The sequence below is a fragment of the Chrysemys picta genome, chromosome 13, assembly GCF_011386835.1.
Source record: "Chrysemys picta bellii isolate R12L10 chromosome 13, ASM1138683v2, whole genome shotgun sequence".
Classification (NCBI taxonomy): Eukaryota; Metazoa; Chordata; order Testudines; family Emydidae; genus Chrysemys; species Chrysemys picta.
This window is the reverse complement of record NC_088803.1, coordinates 47,811,522-47,838,636: the sequence shown is the minus strand read 5'-3', so window position 1 is coordinate 47,838,636 and position 27,115 is coordinate 47,811,522. Positions and strand designations below refer to the sequence as shown.

The 27,115-nt window shown below is 45.7% G+C and overlaps 1 protein-coding gene across 1 annotated transcript in view; it reads left to right on the top strand.

Moving 5' to 3' along the window:
- Positions 1-1,267: 1,267 nt before the first annotated feature.
- The window catches only part of RBBP8NL (RBBP8 N-terminal like), a 105,847-nt gene continuing 79,999 nt past the window's right edge, over positions 1,268-27,115 (top strand). The window contains exon 1 of the mRNA XM_005302910.4: positions 1,268-17,100. The gene's annotated coding sequence lies outside the window, so the exon portion shown is untranslated. The remainder of the gene's footprint in view (positions 17,101-27,115) is intronic.

The following is a 27,115-nucleotide window of genomic DNA, read 5'->3' as shown; positions in this document are numbered from 1 at the left end:
GGGTGGATTACCTACCTAAACTGTGTCTCTTTTGTTGAGCCAGATTACATTGAACCATGGATGAGCAAGAGGGCATATGGAAACTTCTCCTGCCATGCACCACTGCACAGGAACCAGGCACAGTCTTAGTCCTTGAATTCCTGATGTGTAAGGACCTGGGATTCTAGGGCCAGCTACAGTGCTAAAAACTCTGTTGGCAATTGCCCCAGCTCTCTCTACGCCGGCCAATCAAACAGCACATCTAAACATTGCCCGACTCTGGTGTGCTTCTGCACTTGCCTTACCTTAAAGCAGCAATAAAATAATGGTTAGCAAATTTAGACCTGATCATTCTTATTTTTCTGACACTACAGACCACATCTTTCAGCCCTTGCTCACATGGATATTCCCAGTTAAATCACTGGATCTGCTCATTTGAATAAGGCCTACATCTACTATGAGTTGAAGGGCTTAATTTATGCATGTTATAAAACATCCAGTGGACTGACCTTTCCTTCTTAGTGATTCTCAGTCACTATTGTTTAATTTAGATTAAAATCATTCAAATGAAAGGGACATGTGTTAAAATGGTCATTGTATGACCATCAATTCTCTGTTAGAGAAAATGAAAGTGTTGTAATCTACATAATTCTGTTCCTACTCGGTTCTTCCTAAAGAAGAACAAAGGATTAAAAGGAGAGTCTGCCTGTCTGTAGGTGCTCTTTACCATAGTGCCTGCACACCTCCTAGGTATCGAAATAAGTAATAATATCCCTCTCATCCTTCCCAGTTGGTCAAGTATCCTCCCGGTGGGTGGTTTCATTGATCCTGTGGAACAGGGGTGGGCAAACTACGGTGTCGCGAGCCACATCCAGCCTGTGGGACCATCCTGCCTGGGACCCAAGCTCCTGGCCTGGGAGGCCAGTCCCCGGCCCGGCCCCCGGCCCCTCCCCCGCAGCCTCGACTTGCTTGCTCCGCCGCCGGCACAATGCTCCGGGCGGCGAGGCTGTGAGCTTTTGGGGCAGTGCAGCTGCAGAGCCCGGCCTGGGTGGTGGCGGTGGCAGCATGGCCCAGCTCCAGCTGGGCGGTGCGACTGTAGCGCCGCCAGCCACCGATGCTCCAGGCAGGGGTCCTGGGGGGGGGGGGGGGGGCATCAGGAATGAGAGGAGGGGTTGGATGGGGTGGCGGGAGTCCGGGGGCAGTCAGGGGACAGGGAGCGGGGGGGGGTGGATGGGGCAGGGGTCCCAGAGGGGCCATCAGGGAACGGGGAGGTTGGATAGGGCAGAATTCCTGGGCGGGAGGTGGGCAGATAGGAGTTGGGGGCCGGGCCCCCATTCCCTCCCCTAACCGGCCCTCCATACAATTTACAAAACCCGATGCGGCCCTCAGGCCAAAAAGTTTGCCCGCCCCTGCTGCAGAACATAGCTGTAGAGGGATCTCCTAGTAATGGAGGAAAGGGTCTATATGTGCAGGAGTCTTCTGTACAAGCACCCTAACACTAAAGATAGGATTTTCAAAAGCTTTGCTTTTCAGTGCAACTTGTGCTCCTAAATCAGGTAAGGTCTTTTGAAAATCCACAAACCCAGGAGCCTCAAAAGGTGGCTTGTTTCACTTTAAAACAACTCTTAATGTTTTTGAACCATCCAATTATATAAGTTGTACATGCAAGAGAGCGTTCTAATCTTTTTTCTGACTTATACTGAACTCCTAGGACCACCTCCTTTTAAAAATTAGGAGTGACACATTTGATCATACCCGTCTGGAATGTGGAATCTGTTCTTCTCTCTCAAGAGTCATTTATATTACTTGGCTTTGCCTTGCCAGGATTACGATGAGCATGCTTGCTAGCTTGCATTATCATAGAGGCACTAAAAGGTAAAGCAGAGATGGAAGGAGGACAGGCCGTGTTGAGTGATCTTTGCCAGGCACCCTGATGGTGTTGCCAAAGCATGCAGGACTTTCCTGTGGTGTTTGTCTTTGGGAATGTTCATAGTGCAGTCATGTCTTCCAGTACCCAGGGTGTGGGAATGTCACTTCACATCTGGCGCTCTCACTGCGTTTTGATCTGACAGCCATTTCACCAGTCAGTTCACTAACGCCATTTTTAAAAATAAAAGATTACATATTGCACATGAAAAGGACCATTTCCCAGCGAACAGTTTAACACATCAGATGTGTCTGGGTATTTCAACAGGTTGATGAATCTTTTCTCAATAAAAAAGGGCTTGTAATTCATGAGTCTCGATTTCCTCATTGTCCTCTTTTGTTCAAGGCACATTGACGAAATGCATGTCAACATTTATAGCTTTTTAGGATGAGCGCTGTAAAAGCTACATTCACAGTTTACATCCCTCCCCCATAACAATGTCGCTTCTAGGTTCACAATGTTGCTATATATGAGCCCATCTCAGAGGGTGAATGGAGTGGGATTCTGCTCTTTAAAAGAATACATTAATGAAGATATGTCCTTATTTCTCACTCATCTTTCAGAATGTAACCTGTTGTCTGTTTACCTTTCATCACAACAGTATTTTAAGCACGTCACAAACACCCACCCAAAAACATCTCTGAAATAAGGACATTTCAGCCCCATTTTACACATGGTGAACAGAGGCTTTGACCTGGCCAAGGTCTGTGGCAAACCAGCAAAAGTGTTGCCTATGTGGCTCTGATGTCCCATCTGATGGTCCAGAGCTATCTTTAGCACACTAGCATGAGCCCTGTTAATACATGGTTGGGGACCTGGGCTGGGAGGCTCCCTTCCAGATGCCGTGTAAATACGCCATCTGCTACTTGGAAAGCCATGACTGAAAAGCACTAAGAGCCAAGTACAGTATTGTCAGTGGAGCAGGTCACAAGTTTGTTTTGCATTTCAATGAAAACCCAGTATACATGGGGCGGGAGGATTAAATGTTTGTGTAACTTTTCCCCTGTGTTCTTTGTACCGGTTCTAAACATTAGTGTAGATAAATATGTAGCTAAATGTACAATTCTGGAATTCTGAAGTGTTCTCTTCTGTAAATATAGAAATTCAGTTTTCATTGAAAATATCTGATATATTTGGAAAGGGTTAAGTGAATACTAGTCAAATCCAGCTCCTATTGGAGTTGGCTTCAATGGAAGTTAGGATAGGCCCTAAAAATGTAATGTATTCATTAACATTCAAAACCCATAAAATATCTATTAGCTATTCTTCTGATTGAATCCCAGCTGGATAGCAAGCTTTTGGGCTCTGGAAATGGCATAAAATCAGGGCTTGTCTACGCAGTGTGTTAGCCCACACTTGAAGGGTGTAAATTCTAGTGCGCACTAGCATGCTATGCACTAATTAGCCCATATGGACCTTGCTGGTGTGCACTAAAAGTTCCCTTGGACGTATTAATGTAGTCCTATTTCAAACAGTACTACAACAATGTGTATTCTAGAACTTTTAGTGCACACTAGCAGGGTCCATGTGGGCTAGTTAGTACACACAACGCTAGTGCGCACTAGAATTTACACCCCTCTACATGGTTCATTAGCTCATATTCGACAAGCTCAGTTGGGTCACAACTAGAAATGCTTCCTCTTGACGTTAGCACACTTAAGAGACCCTGTACTTCTCTCCACTGCCATGTGGTAAATCCAAGCTTAATTCACTGACTTCACTGGCACTACTCACTTGCTTAAGGTTAGACACATGCTTAAGTACCTGGCTGAATCATTGGGGCCTAGTCTTGTAGTGATTTGGCCTTCAGGTCTGTGTGACTGCTAAGAGCATTGCACAAGAACAGAATGGTCTAAGTCTAATCTCTTGGGTCTGCTAGTTCACAGATACCTCCTAAACTATATTTGAAGAATCTCCTCCTCCTTTCATGCCGGTGTCTTACTAAGAATAGTGTGGTATCCAGAAGGCCATGTTGGCCTGCCTGACATCACACAAACACAACTGCTGTAACACATGAACAGGGATAAGAACTCTCTCAGCTGTAGATTAAATAACATCTTCTGTAATAGTTCTTGGAGCGTCCTGTTAAAAGTAATCAAAGTTTTCAAATCTTCATTTGAAAATTACACATGTTCATCTTGCATAACTTTAGTGCCTACCTAAAAAGATCAAATGAATGTGCATATAGTGAAAATTCACTTGGGTTCCTCTTTTTGGTCCCCAGTTTGGGACTGTATACTGTATGTTTAAAGGTGCCTGGAACACTAAAGAAGGAAGATGGTTGGGTATTAGAATTCCTCCATCCCCATGCCTCCAAGGTCATGTCTACCGTGCCCTGCAGTTTGGACTAAGGAGGTGTGACTAGCAGTGTGTACCAGAGTGCTACGCTGTAACTTCACTGTGTGGATGCTGCAGGCCCAAATTTAAAGGTCCCAAGTTCACACCAATGTAGTCCTCAAAAAGTTGAAGCTTGGTAACTGTTAGAACACAACTTTTGTCAACATCACTTCAAAGTAAATACCCTTAAATCAAACCAATAAGTTCTCAAGCAGCATTTTTCTTTCTCTGTCTGTCTGTAAATGTTGATTTATCATCAATGGAAATGTGGTTTTGTCGGTTTATGTGCATACGGTGAAACCAATTAAAATCTTTCAAGCCTACTTTTATTCTTTACATTCAAGAACTTGTAAATCTTGGTTCTGCCACCTGAGCCAAATCCAAGATCAGTAGGAGTTGGATTGAATAAAGGAAATTCTTAGGGGAGTACAGTTCCCTTATTAAAATGGGCTAAATTTTCCAAAGTGAATGCATCATTTTGGATGCATCAGGTCTTTGGCACCCAACTCAAGATACCCTAAAGGGGCCTGATTCTTGAAGTGCTGAGCACTAACCCTGTGAAAACCTGATGCTTTAAGGTGCTAGAGTGGGCAGTCAAAAATTGAAGCACCAAAATCACTTGGAAAATTTAGCCCATCTTTGCCCTTTAATTAGAAAGGACAGAAAAAAAGAGGGGGCTACCCCTCCTCATTCAAGATGCAGCTTATTTGTCTCTGTTCCACTTTCCCTACCTAGTGCATATATATGATGACTCAATGACAGATTTTGTTGGAAATCAAAATGCATCTAGGTGATGGTTTGGTTCCAAACTTACTGTAGGAATCAGCTGGTGTGACTACGAGAAGAATTAAAGAATGCTATCATCCAACACTCTAACCAAACACCATGAACCCTTCCAGAAGTTCCAAAGTGTTCTGATAACTAGCTCCAGGCCAGATTCTGCACAGTCTATGCCTGTATGCACAATTGGGGTGGTGGGAGTTAAGGAGCCCTTTTTGTATGACCTCTGTAACAAAGAGGCTGGAAGTGTGGAACTCCAAAGCAGACTGATAGAAGGCTAGAGAAGAGAGTGCTATTTCCCCTGGCTCCGGATGGTTTCCCCCCAAAGAGGGTGGGAAGGACTTCTTAGGAGGAGGATTACCACTCGTTTAACAAATATTTCATATCCTATGGAAGATATAGCTGAAGAATTAGAAAGCATATTGATCATCAAGGACAGCATGGCAGGTTAATTAAACCACTTCAAAGACATTAGCAATATGGGTTGGAATTAAACGGAGGAAAGAGTCAGCTCTCTAATTGATGTCTCTGTAATGGAAGAGGCTCTTTGTTAATTATTGACTCTATTCCAAGTTCCCTGAGGTTGCCGTACTCTGGAGAACTTGAAATGCTATATTAAGACACATGAATGCCTATTTCCAAATAAAAAATGTAAAATCCCAGCCACATGTAGTCACAGAATTAGAGTGGTGAATCCAAAGCATTTGCATCAGTTTATGAATTCAAACATGTTGCCACTTGTCCATTATATTTTCAATCTAATGGCAAAACAGAAGACAGGATATAGATTATTGAGTTCCTATGAAAATGCATCTGACAGTAACTCAGCCATATTCAGCTTTTCTTTGGCTATTCCTGTTGCATCATTAGATTGAGGCCTGTCACACTCAGAACTCTTAGTTAAATTGGACACAAATCATATACAAGACTTGCCTACGCTGATAAAGAATAGCTCAGCTATAGGTACCCGGGACTCTGTTCTATTCTGGCTCTCATGCTGCCTTCTTCACTGTAGTATCTGAGAACTTCCCAGAAGTGTAATAAGTGGCTGACTAACAATAAGTGGCTGACTAACTGCTATGTGTGACTCATTGTCTCCCCGAGGCAAACTGTGTGTGCAATGCAGTAGTGTTCTTTTTAGATGGACATGCGGCTAGGTCTATATTAGTGAAGGGAGGTCAAAGTGCATCTTGCACTTGGTGCAGAAGGTGATGAGGTTTGGGATGGTTTTTGCTGTCTGAGCCTGTTCCACGCTCTTGGACTGGCCCCTGAGAAAGCTGAATCTCCTGCACAGATGAGCTCTACCTTTCATTGGCTCCAATTCTATTGTGCCATACCCTGACTTCAGTGGGAGTTCTGTACGTTAAGTGACTACAGAGTTAGGCTTGAGATCAGGATGTAGAACAGACACCTCCCTAGAAAGAGGATAAGAGCCACTCCCTTAAAATGAGTTTCAGCTGAACTGGCTAAAAGTATCTTGGATTTAGTTGGGTAGAACCTAACAGAGCTGGACTCTGAACCAGAGGGTAGAGTCAGTATGCGGCTCTCAAGAATCAGGCTATGTCTACATTAGAGACCTTACTATATCAATGCAGCTGCGCCGCTGTAAGATCCCTTGTGTAGTCGCTCTATGCCGATGGGAGAGAGCTCTCCCATCAACATAATTAAAGCACCTCCAAAGAGCTATGTCAGTCGCTGTGCACACTACCACTCGTGCCACTCAGGATGGTGGTTTTTTCAAACAATTTATTAGATGTATTATGTAAACTTTGGTGTCTATCTGATTTGTCAAATGCTTACCTGCTCTAATAATAAATAAGGTGAGTATTGCTGACAAACATGTTTGCTACAGACATCTCTTGCTTCCAAGTCTAATGGTACAATAATCTGCTTGGACCATCTGACATATCTTGTGCCCTGATCCCAAGTCAATTGAAATCAATAGACTCATATTTACTTCACTGGTCTTCGAACCATGCTCTTGTTTTATAAATAAGTGAGCGCCTGCTCCTTCCAGGGGTTCAGTGCATTCTGTGAGACAGTGGGAGTGGAGGGTGTTTGAACACTTCAGAGGACCCAGCCACAATGTCATAACCTGAGAGTCTTCTGACAACATGTAACTGAATGATCATTCGACTACACCTCTACCTTGATATAATGCTGTCCTCGGGAGCCAAAAAATCTTACCGCGTTATAGGTGAAACCGCGTTATATCGAATTTGCTTTGATCCACCGGAGTGCGCAGCCCCACCCCCCCCGGAGCACTGCTTTACCGCGTTAAATCCGAATTTGTGTTATATAAGGGTAGCAGTGTATTTTATTCTTTAAAGGTGGATGGCTAAGATAGCAGGATGCTACTGTCAAGTACTGCAGGCAAAGTGGTCCCACAATTGTTGAGTAAAGGTCAAGAGTTCAGACTCCGACTTCAGAACAGCTGTGTAGCCACAGACCAATTACTCACTAGAAACCTGTGAAACTGATCGTCTTGTTGCATCAAAATGTAATTCTTTCAAAGGGCCTGTTCCTTTTAAAGAAGCTTCTGCTATCCTGAAATAGAACACAGGAAATGTCTTCATGTTACAAAGATCTCCAATCTCTATGGTAATAAATATATAAAGTAGTTTAAAAAACACTTTGTACATGACATAAACAGCACAGGCCAGATTCTCAGCAGTTGAGGATCTGGTCTCGGAGTCCTGTATCAGAGAGCTATTCAGATGCATTATTTTCTGTTGCACTTTATTCCTTTTTCAGTTGATCAAATACAACTGGACACCCCCCTTCCCCCAATCCCCAATTTGGATCCACTAGAGCCAAAGTTTTTAACAGGCTTGTTCTTTTAACAGGTCTTTAGTCGGCTACACTGTAGCACAGATGACCTTTCCCATGAATTTAGAGACTAATAGAGTGTGATTTAACATTAGACAATGTAACATATTATAGTGTGGGGGAACAACAGACACTTTGGCCCACTGACAAAATGCCTATTTAATATCCAAATCCATACGGCAACTTGCCCACGCAACGTGCTTCTGAGTGTCTGTCTGCAGTCTGTATGTTTTCCTTTCTTCTGTTTGTAGTGCACCGCTCTATGCCATTGTCTTTCCTCACCGGGGAACGGTGGTCACTGCCCAGAAAGACAATTAAAAGGCCCAAAATGGGTAATCCCTAGGAACAATCAGATACTAGCAATCACACACAGTACATGTAATGTATGGTTAGCGAGAGGCACCCATTCAGTGAGACACTGTTATTCTACAGCCTCCACTTCCATTGTTCCATGGGCTATAAGACAAAGGGTTAAGTAAATGTTTTTAGAAGATAAGGTGCCCTGTTGACAACCAGCAGGCTCCAGTGGTCTCAGCAGGATCTCTCTCAGCTGTGATAAATCGGGAGGGTTTCAAAGTGGACTGAGGAGACGCCATGAGAAAGGGAGGTTGCTGATGATGCTGGCAGCAGGGAAGGAATCTGGAGGTGTTTAACGATCCCACACTCTTGGATAGTTTTTATTTAAAGACTCCATGTCTAGCCAGAGGAAAGTCTATCAGCCTTTGTGACTCGTACACCCATTTTCCATGGTGACGTCCGTTGAAATGCATCCCGGATAAGGGCTGTCTGGGGATCTTTCATCCTCTCACGTTGACTGAGGAATTTTTAAGCTGATCCTCTTTGGGGAAACTGTATTTGAGCAGTGGCTATTTTCTTACGCATGGTTGTACTATCCCAATCATTGACTTTTCTATTCCCCAGCTAACTTAAATACAAACTAGAAATGACACTGAAAGGAAAATGTTAAAAGTACCTACATGACTTAAGCACCTATGTCACTTATGAAAGTGAAGCTTCGGGTCCTCTGAGAACTTCACCCTGAATCACCAAGTTTGGATCTGGATATGAACTTTCTCGGGGTGGGGGTGGGAGGGTTGTTCAGGAAACAGATTCAGAGCTGGAGTCATGTCACCTAGCATGTGGTTTGTATAGTGGCTAGCACAGTGGGGGACTGACCTGCCTGAAGCCTCTAGAACTCCTGAAATGTAAACCTTAATAATAAAAATACACCGATAGCATGAGCAGCTTGCTGTACCCCATCTCCTAGGGCAAGTTTTAAGGCTCCTCGTCACTCTTGGGGGAGGGGAAGGGGATAGTATTGCTGATGTCAGGTGATAGCCTCAATTAAGCCTAACCATTTAGATCATCACATAGTGCAGCACTGCCAACCAGCCTCAAGAAGTCAGATGAGTTGGGCCCAAAAATGTCATGAGGCTGCCCTGACAATTATGAGATTAAAAAGTTTTGAAGCTTTTCTCTGCAACCATGGGGGTTAGAATCTTACTATATTAATAATAAAAGCGAGGGTCCCTCACAATAACATGACTCCAGGAACTGGGGCAAATAAACAGGTAAACCGCAAATATTGTGAGATTCATGACAAAAATGACAGGTCTTGGCAATACTGCATTAATCTCTAAAGTTTATTTACACAGAGGTGCTGTAAAAGGGATTTTCTACATGCTCTGAGTAGAATGCAGTGGTGTTGTCCAGAGTTTACTCAGGCAGACTGTTCCTGGCTGGAGAATCTTGCTCAGTTATGGTATTGGGATACATTATGATTACTTTATAATCCTGAGAGTAAATGAAAAGAAGGATCTTGTCAGTGTGAGGAACAAGGATAGAACAAAAAGACTTATGAGAATATAGGCTAAATATATACCCGATAGCTAGTCATAGAACCATGGCGTTAGACTAGATGACCCTTGCGGTCCCTTCTAACTCCCCTGCCAAGATGCAGGATTGGTTGTGTCTAAACCATCCAAGACAGATGGCTCTCCAGCCTCCTTTTGAAAAACTCCAGCGAAAGAGTTTCCACAACCTCCCTCCGCAGTCCGTTCCACTGTCCTACATGGAGAGCCTGTTAAATTGGAATCGAAAGGAATACGTAGGGCTTGATTCTCCACTGCCCTGCACTTTGTGCTGTCCCTTACACCAGGGCAGAGTAGGTGCAAGACTCTACCCTTCTGCTTTGGTAACATCTCAGACCCACTCTGAGGGATGGTCAGTGACAACACAAAGTGCGGGGCAATGGAGATTCAGGCCGACAGAGTTGGTGGCAGGTCTAGATGTCTTATAATGGAAAGACTTTCCTCACTGCAGAGTCAGCTTGTTACAAACTAACCGACAGAATAAAATCCCTCCGATCTACAACCCTTTCTCTCCAACTTCCTACTGTGTGGTGCTCGCAATGCTTCTGTCTATGGACCATCATGAATGGATCCATGGGCTGTGGCGTGAGAACCACTGATCTGAACAAACTACAGCGAGCTCAAGGAAGAGCAACAAAAATGGGAGTGGAAGGATAGTTTTATGGGGAATGATTAATGGAACTACGTGTAACTCAGCTGAGGGACTAATGAGTTGGAAGATGAAAAGTGTACACAAATAGTTGAACATAAACACCAAGGTGGAAGAGGAATTATTTAGCATGTGAAGGGCTTGAACTAGTGGTGATGGGATGAAACTAAGAGAAAACCTGGGCTAAATAGCAGGAAAACCTTTCTAGAAGCCAAATCTGGAAGAATCTCTAAAAGGGAAGAGCGTATTTCCCAGGAAAAGTTTAAAAGTAGAATGGACAAAGCCCTAGAAAATATACTGTAGGGAACAAGATTGCACAGGCCTGTGATGAGCTTTTCCTGTGATTGATATAAAGCAACATCAGGCAGACTTCATAGTGAAAAGCAGGGAACTTAAAGGAATATCTTCAATAGAAGCACAGCCAAACCATTGATCAAGGCAATTTTAATGGCTTAGATTTGGCTTGTGATGCCAGTACACACCCGCTTCTCGAGACTCTGCAGCATTGTTTTCTGCAGTGTGTTGAGCAGCCTATCGCGTAAGCTATTCTGAACCTAAACCTGGGAAATGAGCCAAGTGAGGTTCAAGTTGAGAGCAAATGGGATTTAGCAATCAGAAGAGGGGAATGCAAAATGCCCAAAGGAATTTTGATTGAAATTTTATAATGTATAGAAAATCTACTGCAGATAAATTGGGAGGTGGTTTAATAAACAGTTTGAGAGATTAAAATTTGAAATAAATCCCAGTTAAGTCGCAGCAGCGAAAAGAGTAACACAGACCATTGCAGTTAGAGGAGGTCAAGGGTATTCTAGGCACTAAACAGAAGGCTTTTCAAAAACATAAACAATCTGGGGAGGAGGCGGGTTGGAAAATCGGTGTTTGTTTTTTTAAGCAGAATAATATTAAAAGGAAAAATAAAGGCGCAAAATCAAATAATGAACCCCAGACTGTAGGGAGTATTTGGACTAATAAAGCGTTCACCAAATATATTTTAAATGGACAAAGTGAAAGCAAACTGCTGAAAACCAAGAGTAAACTAGGAGACAGAGTAATGGTCTAATTTGAACAGTGGGGTTTTAATTCTGTATTTACAGAGGAGGAAGAGATGAGCTTTGAAGGTGTGGTTCGGACATCCTGGTATGGCAGGAGAAGAGTCGGACCGCGTGCAGATATTGCACCACAAATACCTATTTAAAGATTAGAAACCAGTTAAGGTAGAAAAGATCCCCCGCAGTGAGCACCCAAATTAGCTGGGCATCTTCCACTTACATGTGTGGTAGTTTCCTAAGGAACAAAGGACTGATATCTAAACAAATATGTAACAGAGAACTACAGAAAACAATGAGACCTATGCATAGAGTCAGAGTTTAAAGCCAGATGGGACCACAAGGTCTTCTACCTTCACCTTCGTGTATATCACAGACCACCACCAACACCCAGCATCTGCACACTAAAGCCAACAACTGAAATTAGACCAAAGTATTATAGCCCACAAGAGACTAGACTACTATGTGCCACAGGGAGGGAATAGCAGGGACTGAGGTGTACCAATGCCTGAAGCCCCCATGAAGGCAGAGAACAGAGAATGATTAAATGGGATCTACCCAGATAATCCTCAGCCACATGCTGCAGAAGAAGGTGACACCCCCCTCCACACATACACACACAAGATCACTGTCAGTCTGACTTGAGGGGAAATTCCTGCCTTTTTGCAGCCATATCACATTGGTTGCTTATAATCATCCTGACCCTGGACTTTCTCCTCCTCTCTTGCTTCCAACTGATGGGGGCCCCCAGCTTGTAGCAGAAATTCTTATTGTTAGATGCTAAGTGCATGACCTTGTCACATTCTGGGGTGCAGCCAGGCCAGTGAGAGGTTGTCCCCACCTGCCTTGCAACCTCGGGTGCCTCACCATGCTTTGCTGTTGTGGCTTCCACCCTGGGCTGCTCACGTAGAGCCAAACAGCATGCAGGTCACACCCTGAGTGTCTGTGTATAGCTGCAGCCCTGGTCCAAGAGCTCTGACCCCAGCAGCCTGTCAGCCATGCTGTGGCTTCCACCAGTCTTGGTTACTACTTGCAGGGTGACCCCCAACGCACTCCCAGCCCTGAACTTTCCCAGAAAACATGTGATCTGCACTGCACAGATCACTACGAGGGGTCCGTTGGCCTTGTAAGGGGTTAATACAGGGCCAGCACTTCCATTTAGGTGACCTAGGCAGTCGCCTAGGGCACCAGGATTTGGGGGGGCGGCATTTTGCCGCCCTCTGCAGCAATTCGGCAGCGGGGGGGTCCTTCCGCGCTCCGGGTCTTCAGCGGCAATTCAGCAGCAGGGGGTTCCTTCCGCGCTCTGGGACACGCCGCCGAAGTGCCCCAAAGACCGGGAGCACAGAAGGACCCCCCCGCCCCCCACCATAGAATTGACTACGACGACCGGGAGCGCAGAAGGACCCCCGCCTAAGGCGCCAAAAATCCTGGCGCTGCTCCTGGGTTAATATGCAACAGTTTGCTACTTTAACCAGAGTTACCAAACAGCTCAGTTTAACCACAACACTGGATTAATTTCAATGTATACAACAAATTTATTTAACTACAAAGAGGTTTTAAGTGAGTACAAGTATAAAATATTAGAGTCAGAAATGAAGAGAAATAAAGATGAAAATGCTTTTTAGTAGCTAAAATTTAACAAACGAGACTTGGTTCAAGGTAAACTCCTTACCACATGCTCCCAGCAACAGAGCTGGCCAAATTCTCAGGTCAGGATCCCTGCCCCCGCCCCCACCCCAAAGTCAAAGGGCTGGTTCCTTTGTCTTCCTAGGTGAAAGAGAGAGAGATAGGAAGAGAGAGCCTGGGGTATGGTGCCCTTCACTTTTATAGTCCAGTCACCCTTTGAAATGCATTTCCCTGATGGTTACCTCTAGATAAAGTTCCTTCCAGCTGTGAGGACGGAGACATGGAGTCTCGTGGTAAAAAGGGGTTCCATGTTGGTGCTTGCTAAAATGCAAATCGATCTGTTGCTGCCTCCCTTTGTTTTCAAGGAATGGACACATGACAGGTGATGGCCAATCAACTTTGATGACACCTGGCTAGAGGCGTCAGCTTGTCCTCTGTCTTTGAGAAACCAGTTTACCCCTTCTTGCTGTCTCGAAGACCCTGTTGACTACGTATGTAAATTGAGATAAACATACATTCCTTTGTTTAGGATAGGCCTGTTTAACAACTTTTGCCCAGTTGTGGCTGTGTGGTGTGAACATGTGCTAACAACAGCATACAGGGGGAATTCATAACTCTACATCTAATGTTGCTACATACATTTCACTATGATGTTATTGACCAGTGAGTTATTAGTTTTCAAATGATGCCTCACAAGGTGTATTATTACAAAGATTATTGCAATAGTGTGTAGGGTGTGAATACCAAGGTGCTTTAGGTCACATCTTGCACTTTGTACTCTTGAATTTCATCCCATTTCAGTCACTCCCATCTTCAAGATCATCCAGGTCTTTCTATATAATGTTCCGATCCTCCTCTTGATTGACAATACCTCCCAACTTGGTATTATCAACACATTTTGTTAGCGCACTCCTGCTTCTTTGCCAAAGTCGTCATTAAAAATGTTGAATAAGATTGGTTTCAAGACCAATCCTTGGGGAGCTCCTCTAGTAGCCTCCCTAAAGAAAGTTAAGACTCTCTCTTGTTAGCTGGGAGATCTGGCAAATATTGTTTGCAGATGGCTCACACAATATAGAAAATGGGGTGAGGGGGAAATCGCATAATAAGTACAAAAAACTACACCAAAGCAGAAATGGATTTCAACAAGATGCCTGATGTAGGTGTGGACTGATAGTGTTTTTTTTTTTTTTTCAAAAACTTAATGGTAAAATAGTCTGAACAAACCAAAGCATTAGGTAAGTATGTGACCCATCGTACCCCAAGGGATGATCACAGATTGGAGGAAGTTTGCCCATACCTAATTAAAAGTTTGTTGAAGAGTACAGTATCAACCCCATACTACTGGAACTGCAGTGCTGCACCTTTTAAAAACACAATTACTCATTCGAGCATGCAATACATCTTCGGTTCAAAATCCCATCTTCTCTAGTGTATCTATTGATTAGTGAACGCAAGTCAGATCATTCCTGCTTATCAACCTGGTGAAGCTGTCACATACAGTAGATGGGAAACTAATTGAACTGCTCCTTGAAACTATTGAAACTAATTGAGCTCCTTGAACTTGCCATGTGTTTCTCTAGTACAAACCCGGCCTCCAGTGCCGGCAGTGAAATGGAGAATGCGTCACTTTCCTTTCATAAATCCTGGGTCTACTCTTCTGCTTGAACTGAATCTCCCACTTGCCCTCCTCTCAACCCAACTCAACCCCCTCCCTCCCTTTGTACCATCCATATCCTGGATAATACGTACAAATCTAGGGGAGAGGGTTGGATCCCACTGAAGTTGGGAATATTTCCATTGGATACCTTTTCTTCCTCTCCACAAAAAGACATCTACTTTGGGGTACATATTAGCTCAGTCTTGTGTAGTATTTAGACATACTACATATGTCTATTTTATTTTATTTTATTACCAATGTACCTATATTCGTGAAACTGCATCAGTGCACCACTTCTACATTAGGGTTTTGCACAGGTACAGCTACATCATTGCAGCTAGAAAAGGCCTTCCTAACTAGCAGGAGCCCTCAAGGGCTGCCTCTCCCATTAATCCATAGCTGGTAATCTCGCATAGGTGCAGACACATGAAGTTACATCTTGATTACATGCAGCAGCTACACAGATGCCTGTGTCACTTCCGCAGCTCAGCAGGTAAGAAGCAAGGCTGTCTTCTTAGAGACTGTCTATATAGCAAGAGCTGTACATGGGCTACCCTACCCAGTCTAGTTTGACTCCAGGTAGGCCGGGTAACAATAGCAGTGAAGATAGTGGCGCAAGCTAGCAAACGGTACTCGGATACGTGCTAGGCTCGTATTACCTACCTATGCACCACTGTCTTCACTTCTAATGTTATGCACACTAACTTGATTCAAGCTAGCTTGAGTAGGCTAGACAGTGCAGAGCTTTTGTCTATGGTAGATGGACCCTAGGTGGCAATACCATGGAGATGGGAGGTTTTGCAGCCCAGAGTAGCCGTGGCATGGCAAAGCAGTGGTTTAAGAATTCATGCTGATGGGTGACAACTTGATATTTGTATGAATTCCGTGGCTTCCTCCTACCACAAGCCTCTTCCATTCAGTGATTCCCTCACATACATATCCCATTCACTGCCATACTTCCCCACTCCCCTTCATAATCTGCTGAACCCTCCTCTTACAGTCATACGCTGCCCTCAGATTATCTGGTTGTTCCCGTTAAAGTGCTCCGCATCTTTAGCTTTGCCATCTTTAGGGTTCAAGTAAATGAATGGGGTAGTTCGTGCCTATAGGAGCCATAGTTTTAGACTGTCTACAAGCTCATTTAAACAGTACTACACTGCTTACAGCCACTTCACCTTTTCAAAGTTATCTTCACCATTCCGAACGCCAGAAGCAGGCAACCAAACTTATTTAAGAAATGTTTGTTTTAAATTGTGCTCAGGATAAGACTTAGCACTTACAAAGCAAAGCGTGTTACACCCACTAGTTAATGTACAATTCATTAACTTTCTCAGCTCTCCTTGTGAGCTGGAAAAGTAGTAGAATACCCTTGGGGATACTGAGGCCTGGAGCAGGTAAGTGATCAAGGCCACAGAATCAGTGGTAGAGCTGGAACTAGTGGCAGGAGTTCCTTCTTCCCAGACCCTGGCTCAGTCGCCTAGACCATCCTGCCTCTTACAGTGTTGCAATGACAAACTCCTCAGGTGTGTGTTGGGGAACTATTTTTATTCCTCGACTTTTGGAACACCCCATTCACGCTGGGTCTGCGAAGAAGCATGTAAGAGCTGATTAACAGCTGGTTCCTGCCTGTTTAGACAGCTCTGACAATGCATCCCTTCTTTTCAAGGTGACAGGAACACCCAGCGGCCTAATGGTTACAGAAGTGTCTATTCTTTCCCAGTGACATTTATTGTGAAATATCTGAGTGGGACTGAGAGACATGCAAGGCTTTCTCCCTCCTTATCAGGCGACCCTGGTCAGTGTCCTGCTGTCAAGGACTAAAGTAATTTATGTCAGAGCTGCAAGTGTTTACTTATCTACCCCAGCGACTGGCTGAGGCGAAATCAGCCAGACTGGCTCCTTTGTCTCACGGGCTTTTTCCTGCCAGTGGGAAAAATGAGGCACTGGGCGCTATTACCACGCCACCGAGCCATGTCACGCTTTGGAAAAAACAGCACAGAAGGTGTAAGAAGTGGTGCCATACATGGAGCAGCCCAGTCTCCTGTGGCCACCCTTAAGCTGACATGAGAACACTGATAGCCGCCGCTATCAAAAATGTTACTACAACTCTGGCACAGATGGAAAATTTAAAGTGCCAGCTAGCAAAAGCCAGTGCTGCTCTAACGACAGATGACATCCAAAATCAATCCCCCGTTTGGGGTTTACAAGTATCTTCGCATCAGCCTCAGCAGCTTCACGATCAGTGAGATAAGCCGTACAAACAAAATACCTCCTTGTAAATGGTACAATGTTGCTTGGACAGACTTCAGTGCTGAATGTCAAATCTGCATGTGCGTCTCTCTGCCCCGGGGAGTCTGCATGTGAATACAAAGCAAGTGAACAATCCGAACACCGGGCAGGTAGGAGATAATCACACTGAGGAGATCTGTGTTGGAAGCGTTTGTGAGAGAAGTGAGTTTTAAAGAGGGATTTGTAAGAGAAGAGGAAGAAAACGTTGTGCACGAGAAGTGGGGCGTGTATCAAGCTTAAGGAATACCAGTTCTCCCCCATGATTTCACTGGGAGTTGTGCCTGAGTAAGGACTGCAAGATAGGGTGCTATAAAACAATGATACATCTCTGATTAATGCATCTCTGCCCTTTATAACTGTGGTCATATTGATTGGTACTTTACTTTAACTGTTATGGCAAATATCCTCCACCATGAAGGTCCAGTGCTAATAAAGACTTGCTCCAATTTCTGCAGGGCCTGACTTCTCCGCCCCCTCCCCCCACCAGTGGTGCTGAGTTCCCACAACTTCATTTGAATTCTATGGGAGCTTGGCACCTCTGAAAATTGGGCCCATCTAATGGAAACCCATGCAAGCCTCAAAACAGACTTTAAGAACTGATCCAATTTTTGTTTCTTGTACCGTGAAAGAGGAATGAGAACTATGACTACGTCTGGCCCAGAGGCCCGGGCTGTTTCCCATAGATGTAGTTTCATAAATCACAGAGGAAGATTTGTTGTTGTTGGTTGTTGTTGTTGTTGTTGTTTTGTTTTTGTTGGGTTTTTTTGTTATCCAGGCATTCTGCTTTCCAGACTAAAAACTGTCACCCTAAATACAGAACAACTTTCATCTTGTCTCTCTACATCCTTCCTGGTGAAGGAAAGAGGAGCATGTGTATGATATATTTGCTCTTATGGAAGCTTCCCTCCTTTGAGGAGACAAATATTAAGCAGTGGTAGCTTCCTTTCCTAAACTGAATAGTTTATCATTATCCGGCAAGGAAGCCTTTAACTATATGGACAATGGATTAAAGAAGCCAGACTATCTCTCTCTAAATGAGCTGTTATTTTAAATTAGCTTCCTTCTTAACCCAGGTCACTCCTCACAAAATATTCCACTGACTGATTGTATTTTTCTAGACAAATATTTTTGTGAGCTGTCTTCTCTCCCCACCCAGCAGGGAATGTTCAAAGGCTTATTCCTCCACTCTGAAGAGTTTAGGAAGAGACACACAGGCTTAATAATCTAGTGGTTAGAGCTGAAGTCTGGGACTCTAAGGTCTGGTCTACACTAGTGGGGGGGATCGAGCTAAGTTACGCAACTTCAGCTACGTGAATAACGTAGCTGAAGTCGACATACTTAGATCTATTTACCGTGGTGTCTTCACTGCGGCAAGTCGACAGCTGACGCTCTCCCGTCGATTCCGCCAGTGCCTCTCATCCTGGTGGAGCACTGGAGTCGACAGAGCGCTCAGTGGTCGATTTATCACATTGAGACTAGACGCGATAAATTGACCCTTGCTGGATTGATCGCTGCCCGTCGATCCAGCGGGTAATGTAGACAAGCCCTTAAACTGTGTCCCTACCTAGCCATGCTGTTCATTCAATGTGCTCTTGAGCAAGTCCTGTAAATTTTCAAGGGCCTGAGGCCTAGGCTACCTTTAGGTGGCTGGCCATTTTAATTTCTGCACTCCCAAAATAAATTGTGGACGTTAATGTGAGTGGATTAGCAGATTAGAGGGGCAAAGGTCCAGCTACGTGTCCTTGAGTCAAACGGGGGCATAAAATAACATAAGTGCAAATTTAGCACCACCAAACTGCATCTATAAAAGTGAGATGACATATGTGAAAGATCACCCCCCCTAACCTCCTGGTGCATTAGTTCACCTGTCTGGGAAATGCATATAACAACCCTCTGGGTGGGTGGCCAATAGGGCTTGAATTTGGGACTCTAGCTCCAAAACACAGGCCTTTACTACTTGAGCTAAAGGAGCAAATCTGTCAGCTGGAATTGACTGAAGGCCGATATACTCTTATGTGATCCAGCCACTAGAGGGTGGAGAGACCTACTTGGACATATTCACACTTCCCTTCCTTAGAAGTACCTGATTCCCAGAAGGAATTGTAAGGATTAATCAATTGGGTTGCTCCATATCACTGCTATAAAAATACCCTGTTTTTATGTAATAAAAACAATGTATTTTGTCTTCACCTCTTTTTGGATGTGTATGATCCTGGCAGGGCCGGCTCCAGGCACCAGGCAACCAAGCACGTGCTTGGGGCGGCACCTGGTAAGGGGCGGCCAATCTTGGGGTGGCGGGGGGGCAACGTGGCGCTTGGCTGGGGGGGGTTCCAGCAGCGCGGTTCTCGGTGGGGGGTGTTTGGCGGCACGGCACTCAGTGGAGGTGGGGGGGTTCAGCAGCGCGGTGGGGAGTGGGGGGTGTTCGGCAGCACGGTGGGGGGCAGCGGTTGTTCGGCGGCGCTCGGTGGGGGGGATTGGCAGCGTGGCACTCTGTGGGGGGAGTGTTACGGCGGGGGGCGGCGCTTTTTTTTGCGGCTTGGGGCGGCAAAAAAGTTAGAGCCGGCCCTGGATCCTGGATGGAAACGAAGATTAACACTGTGTTAGAAATATTATTGGAAAGAAGTGGACTCTGGTCTCGAAATCAACAGGCACAAATGTGTTGGCTTTGGTTACATCTTGGAAGGACTGGTTGTAGGTTATTGTAGTCGGGGATGACCAGTGAGGAGAGGGATAAATGGTATGTGACTGATCATTGGAAGGTCAGCTGCTAAGTATGGGCAGTTAGCAGAGTTTCTGAAGCCTTCTCAATCCACTGCTATGTCACCGCTGAGAAAATGGACTTTACTTAGTTACTATTCCCTCCTTCCAATGCATTTGTTAGTACTTGGAAGACTTAGGGGTTGAGGGAAAACATTCTCAGATGCTTAAAGGGTCAGCGTTGAGGTTGGTTTAGCCTAATATTTGGTCTAAATGAATTGATATAGATTTGTTTGCAAAGTCCTTATAATTCTTCACTTGTAATTTTTTTTTTAAACAAATGAGTCAATGAGATTCAAAGTTCACTGGCAGCAGCCCAGCATGAATGAGGAACTAACTGAATAATAGCAAACCAATGCAGCCATGCAAGGGAGGAAACAGATTTCAGATTCAGATTTTCAAGGGATCGTAGGCGACAGCGAGAGATGGAGGGGAAGCAATGTCCTACGTTTTGGAAAGCGTGCAGCAATAGCACATCAACCCTTGCAGGAAAGAGGGAGTTCCCTTAACTTGCTCAAGAGTGATATAGCTATAGGGTTACCATTCGTCCGGATTCCCCCGGACATGTCCGGCTTTTTCGGGTTAAAAATAGCGTCCGGGGGGAATTTGTCAATGTCCGGACTTCCCCTCCTTCCCCCCCCCCCCCCCATGCAGAGCGTGCGCGCGGCTTACAGAGCAGCCGGGGCTCCCAGAGCCAGAGCCAGAGCCCTGTAGTCCACGAAAGCTTATGCTCTAATAAATTTGTTAGTCTCTAAGGTGCCACAAGTACTCCTGTTCTTCTTCCTGCACTTCTCTCCTGAAACTTGACACCACTCCCCTCCTCCCCCTCCCTCCCTGCATTCACAGATCGCTCGTCTGGAGCTCCGACCCTGCTGCCCTCCCCCGCTGCCGAGCGCGCTGCTCTGCAGCACAGTAAGGGGGCCGGGGGCCAGAGAAGCGGCAGGGAGGTTCTGGGGTGGGGGGGGTAGTCAAAAAACAGGGAACAGGGGGGAGGGTTGGATGGGTCAGGGAGTTTGGGGGGGCTGTCTGGGGGTTGGGGGGTGTAAGGTTTTGGGCAGTCAGGGTACAGGTGGGGGGGGTCTCAGGAGGGGGCAGTTAGGGGACAAGAAACAGGGAGGCTTAGGTAGGGGGTGGGGTTCTGGAGGGCAGTTAGGAGCAGGGGTCCCAGGAGGGGGCAGTCAGGGGACAAGGAGCGGGGGGGGGGGGGATCGGGAGTTCGGGGCGGGCTTTCTGGGGGAGGGTGGATAAGGTTTTGGGCAGTCAGGGTACAGGTAGGAGGTAGGGTCCTGGGGGACAGTTGGGGGGGTCTTAGGAAGGGGCAGTTAGGGGATAAGGAACAGGGAGGCTTAGGTAGGGGGTGGGGTTCTGGAGGGCAGTTAGGAGCAGGGGTCCCAGGAGGGGGCAGTCAGGGGACAAGGAGCGGGGGGGGTAGGGGGCTGGGAGTTCTGGGGGGGGCTGTCAGGTGGCAGGGGTGGGGAGATGGATCGGAGCAGTCAGGGGACAGGGAGCAGAGGGGTTTAGATGGGTCAGGAGTTCTGGGGGGGGCTGTCAGGGGGTGGGGGTGTGGATAAGGGTTGGGGCAGTCAGGGGACAGGTAGGGGGTAGGGTCCTAGGGGGCCAGTTAGGATGTGGGGAAGGTCTCAGGAGGAGGCAGTCAGGGGACAAGAGGCAGGGAGGCTTAGGGAGGGGGTGGAGTCCTGGGGGGCAGTCAGGGGACAAGGAATGGGGGGGGAGGGTTGGGGGTTCTGAGGGGGCAGGAAGTGGGAGGGAGTGGAAGGGGCAGGGGCGGGGCTAGGACAGGACGGGGGCGGGGCTAGGACAGGGGCGGGGCTAGGGCGGGGCTCCTCCCGTCCTCTTTTTTGATTGTTGAAATATGGTAACCCTATGTTACAACCTGGTCCAGCACCCCACTGCACAGTCACCGGTTAGCTGCAAGTGATCCCAACTGCTGGATTCCCCATGTTCCCAAGTCAACTGGCTTTGGAAAGTCTAGTCACAGCTGCTTGTACATGCTCCACCTAGCCTAGGAGCACTCCGGGCTTCTAGTTTAACCCCTCTTGGGGCAGGAAAGCACAGAGCACAGGCTTAGCAAAGGAATTTCTTAACCACAGAAACTCTTAAAGCACTCAAGAGTTCCAGATCTTTGAAAATAACAAGTCTTGAGATGCCCCTCCCCTAGGCAGAGCCCATCCCTTCTTTCAAGTCAGGTTTGTCAGCATTTCAGGCTGGGCAGAGTCCATCCTGCCCTGTGTCTCCTGCAAGTCCTCCTTCCATCTCGTGATGGTCAAAACCCCTGGACCAAGTAGAAACCCGTTCTCTCCTCTGGGCTACAATGCTACATGGTCAGCTGGAAGCTCAAGGACCATACCCTAGTAATGCTTGCCCCATCTGCAGGCCCCTGTGTAGGGGGGGGGGGGGGGAGTTGTTTCATGAGGGAGAGCCAGTAGCTGAGTCATTCAAAGTCAATGGCTTCAGATTGCCGTCTTGATGGCTGTTTTTTTAGTGTTAGTCATTCAGGAGGTGTCAAACACCTTTCCTTGGCAAGGCAGCTGTCTGCATGCAGCACACCAGGCTGACTTTGGGCGTGTCCAGGCTTGGTGCAACTCCTAAAACAACACAGCGTTCATAATTGGACCTAGGATATCCCCCACTCTTTTACAACTGCTAACAGTGGGCTGCTCTAGCAGACCTTCCTGTGAAGGCCTCACAGAACGATCACTGAGGAGATCCTGAAGAAAGGGAAAAGTGGAGAATTGGCAGGACACCTGAAGGATCGCAGAGGATCCCCTGGATGACGAAATATTCCAAAAGTACCCCAACATTGCACTCTTCTTACTCATCCCAGCTGCACTTGCATTAATATTTGCACATTCCCTGGAAGCACAACTTTCAGACTGAGTGCCCACCAGGGTCAATATCTGGGCCAAAGGAACAGCTGTAAATCCACTGATTCCAAACAGCTAAAATGATCTGTAAATGTATCATATGTTAGCTGGATTGATCAGAGGGTTCAGACCTCTACTCACTGACTGCAGTGGGAACTGGGGCAGCCCCAGAAAGCAGAGATAAGGCCAGAGCATGCACACACTCTGAATCAGGAGTGGCGCCAGGGTTTTTGGCACCCTAGGCGGGGGTCCTTCCGCGCTCCCGGTCGTCGTCGGCAATTCTGCGGCGGGGGGGTCCTTCTGCACTCCCGGTCTTCGGGGCACTTCGGCGGCGGGTCCCGGAGCGCGTGAAGGACCCGCCGCAGAATTGCCGCCAAAGACCCGGAGCGCGGAAGGACCCCCCGCCGCCGAATTGCCGCTGACGGTGGCAAATGACGCCCCCCCCCCCCAAATCCTGGTGCCCTAGGCAACCGCCTAGGTCACCTAAATGGAAGCGCCGGCCCTGCTCTGAATGCATTTGTGAAAGGCTTCAGTATGTGCCGTGTTGTACCTGAGAGAGAGACCCGAGCCTTGCCGCCTGTGAGAAAAGTGCATTAGCAGCTAGTGGGGCAGGAGTCTGTCGTTCACTCATCTCTTTCAAGTACCAGGAGATTTCTTAAGTGCAGTCTGATCATATGAAGTGTAACTCCTCATATTTCTCACTCAATAGCCTGCTTCACAAAGCCCTGAACATGGCAGACAATAACACACAGCCCCAGTGCTCATTGCCCTGGCTCTGACAGAGGCATATGCAGAAGTACAAAAGGCTTTTTTTTAAAAAGAAGATATTAATTATGCCTTTGATGTTCCATAAAAACAGCGCAGCTTCTGCTTAGTCTCCAGAGTCCAATTGACAATTGTTTATTAGTTTTCAAATAGCTGAAATTCATGTCAAACATTCCGCATGTTAGAAAAATGTTTATGAAGTGTTATCATGGTTTATTTAACTACGAATGTTTGGGAACCCAGTATAAAATATAATGGACCACACAAGACTCTGGGCGTTCTGATCATGACACATACTTTAAAAAGCATTGGTAAAAATCATGTCACCTTAATCCGCATACAGATTTCAACCAGCTAAAAGGTGTCCTCGAGGTAGGCTAGCATGATCTGATCACGATGCCAATTGAATGGACACCCTATTTCTGTTTTAATTTTAAAGGAAATTTCTAATATTAGGAATATGATGGGCAATGTTGCTCATGAATGCCAAATTACTCTGAGGCTAATTGCTGGTCCTGCGATGAGCATAAGGTCTTGAATCCAGGGAGGGAGAATTTCCTAATATGACCGATAGAAGCCCAACTGGAGTGCTCCATGAAGAGCGCCAGGAGTCCAGAGAAGGAATTCAGATGTCAAGGATTAATATTCGTGCATCATTAATATTTATAATTTGCAATACCCTGTATAAATATTTATAGTATCCACGCCACTGCAAATGAGTTATCTTTTTTCAAACATAAAGACAATCAAAAAGCAACAGGTTTAAGCTTTGAACGAGGTGACGTTTTAATCCTTTCTCTTGAGTTGCAGCTTTAAACACAGTAGGTGGAATGATTGCTGGCCTTTAGCTGGGCTCCATTTTGCCCTGTTCTCCATATCTAACATGTGTGGCCAATGTTGCCCGGTGCGTGCATGTCCGCTGGCTGGGGCTGGGGAACTTCCTATAAAGCTGGCCCTCCAAAACTGGCAATGGAAAATCTTGAGCTGTAAGAAAGTGAGGCCCAATCTCCACAAAAGCTGCATCTCCTTCTAGGAGCTGACCATTCTGCAACCCGATCTCTCCCTCTCTGGTGTTTAGATGCAGAATGAGAAATTGGGTAAAGATCATCTTATTGCAGCAGAGAAAACTATTATGGTAGCATCTAAAGTCTGGGACCACATCAAGGGAGGTGCTAGTCAGACACATAAGACAATCCTTATCCTGAAGAGCTTATGATCTATGGACAGCACTGAAAAAATGTGGGAAGGGAAATGGGCACAGGAGTGATGTAACTGTCTATGGTCAAACTGCAGGTTAGCAGCAGAACTGGAATAGTGCCCCAATTCCCTGGCCTGTCCCCTGGTCACTAAGCCGCGCTGAGCCCATGGCTATCTCTAGCTGCATATTGGAGGCCAGGCTGTAAAATTAGGGCAAAAGCATTCATTCCATGTCCACAGCACCTTGGGGAACTGAACCCCTGAGATCTGAGCCATTCACACCATCACGACACTCCAATAAGAGGGGAAATGCCTGGTTATTCTTTCCAGCCATTGACAAAGAAATGAGAGAATGGTGAGTTGAGTTTTGTTTTTAGCAACTCGAGTTCAAAATATTTCTCCACACTTATCAAAATGAACTCAAGGTTGGCTTTATTATGCCGAAACCGAAGTGAATCCACTTCCTAGTCCATGATATTAGAGTATATCTTTTAAGACTGTTAACGCTGCAAAGATGCTTTGATAGCACGCGCTCCATTTCTTTAAGGCATTTCTCATAAGCTCAGAATCTACCCTCCTGACACAACCCAAATTCCCATTGACTTCATTAGTGAAGGTAACACATGGGGATTTATAAAAACAAAGCAAATTATCATCTAGTAAGGATCATACAGTAGTGAAGAGCCTCTCTATTGGCAGCAGCTCCTGCTAGATTTGATTCCCTGGTTAGATATTACAATACCTTGTGCCATTTATCTGCAAAGCATCCACATTCCAAGCAGAAAATCAGAAGGGAAGCTACTCCACACTGACTCATTCCCCAAAGTACGGTAATTGCTTTTTCTTTTAACATTTGACGGTTCAGCATTATTTCCCTCATTTTAGTTTTGCTTTTTGGCACATGAGTGTGTCTGTCTAAGGAGCTTTGCTTCACTGTTGTTTTTCAATGAAACTTAAATTATTTTTCATCCATCTCCAGCAACCTCCCTGTGGGGCCTGATCCTGTTTCCATTCAAAAAATCCCAGGGGCTTTAATGCATGCAGAAGAGAATAAAGTGAAGAGTTCACATTGGGAGCTTGTTTCAAACCATCCAAGTTCACACACAAAGGGTCCTCCCTCCTCTCTCTCTGCTATGAAGGGGCCAATTAATAACCCTTTGCTTTTTGCACACTTTTTTTTCATGTCACCTTAATCTGAACACTCTTTTCCTTCAATCAGAAAATTGTTGCTTTTAATATTTTAAACTCTGATTTCTCATAAAAGCCCCAAGTATTAGAATTTCTCTTAAGAAATATACCATTAATATATCTTTATTATGTGTAGCTGATCCTCACTGCATGGGCAATGACTTTTTTATATTCCCTGCTTGTCCCTGAGGCATCTGTTGAGCCATTTTATTTTGACATGATATCCTTATATGTTAAATTAAAACTTGGTTTTTATTATCTGTTATGTGCCAGTAGACAACAGAGCCTTAATGCTATTGTACAACTCCTCCTGTCGTGATCTTTAACCAATATGGGGTGCCTCCCTCTCTTCCTCCTTCTGCCCCATCTCACTCCCATCCTCTCCAGAAAAAAAACCCATGGATTGAGTTATCCAGACTGACAGCAATTTACAATCCCCATTAATGGTCATATAAATTCCAGTGGATCAAGGAAGCCTCTAGTACATTATATTCAGACACAGCTAATAGGTCTGGGATAACTGCCATTGCTTGTTTCTGTGTTCTGAGTCCGACTGTTTATATCTACAGTACAAGTAAGCGGTATAACAAGTTTTCACATTCTCAAAGTCATTCAAGGAGGCCCAGTAATTGCTTGCTCCAATAGCACTCAGAGGGCTGGAGGTGGTAGCAGTCACTCCCTATATTTAGGGAAAGCTGTTGCACCAGAGGCTTAGCAGTTTGTTTAGGAAAGTGGGATCAGTTCCCTAGGACCTTCTGGGGGTCTTGCGCTCAGATCTTAATCCAGCATCCATTAAAGTCAATGAGAAAATTCCCAATGATTGAACCACTGGATCAGACCCTTGGCACTAAGGGCTGGTCTACACTTGAAATGCTACAGCAACAGTTGAGCCACTTCAGTGTAGATGCTATCTACGGCGACAGGAAGAGTTCTCCTGTCAGCATAGGTAATCCACCTCCCCGACAGGTGGTAGCTAGGTCGATGGAAAAATTCTTCTATTGACCTAGTGTAACCCACACACCTCCTGGGTGTGGTGTTCTGTCCCATCCAGTGGCACCAAGACCACTTAGAGAGAGATTAATGAGTCTGTTCTATAGCCTTAGCTGAAAGCGATGTAGCTTTTAGCTCATGCAGGTCTTTAGCACCAGAGGTCCCAGGTTCGATCCCGATGACCGGGGTCTGTTGGCGTTACACTAGGGTTTGTCTACACTATCGTCCGGATCGATGGGCAGCAATCGATCCAGCAGGAGTCGATTTATTGTGTCTACTATAGACGTGATAAATCAACCGCCGATCGCTCTAGCATCGACTCCAGTACTCGACCTCAACGAGA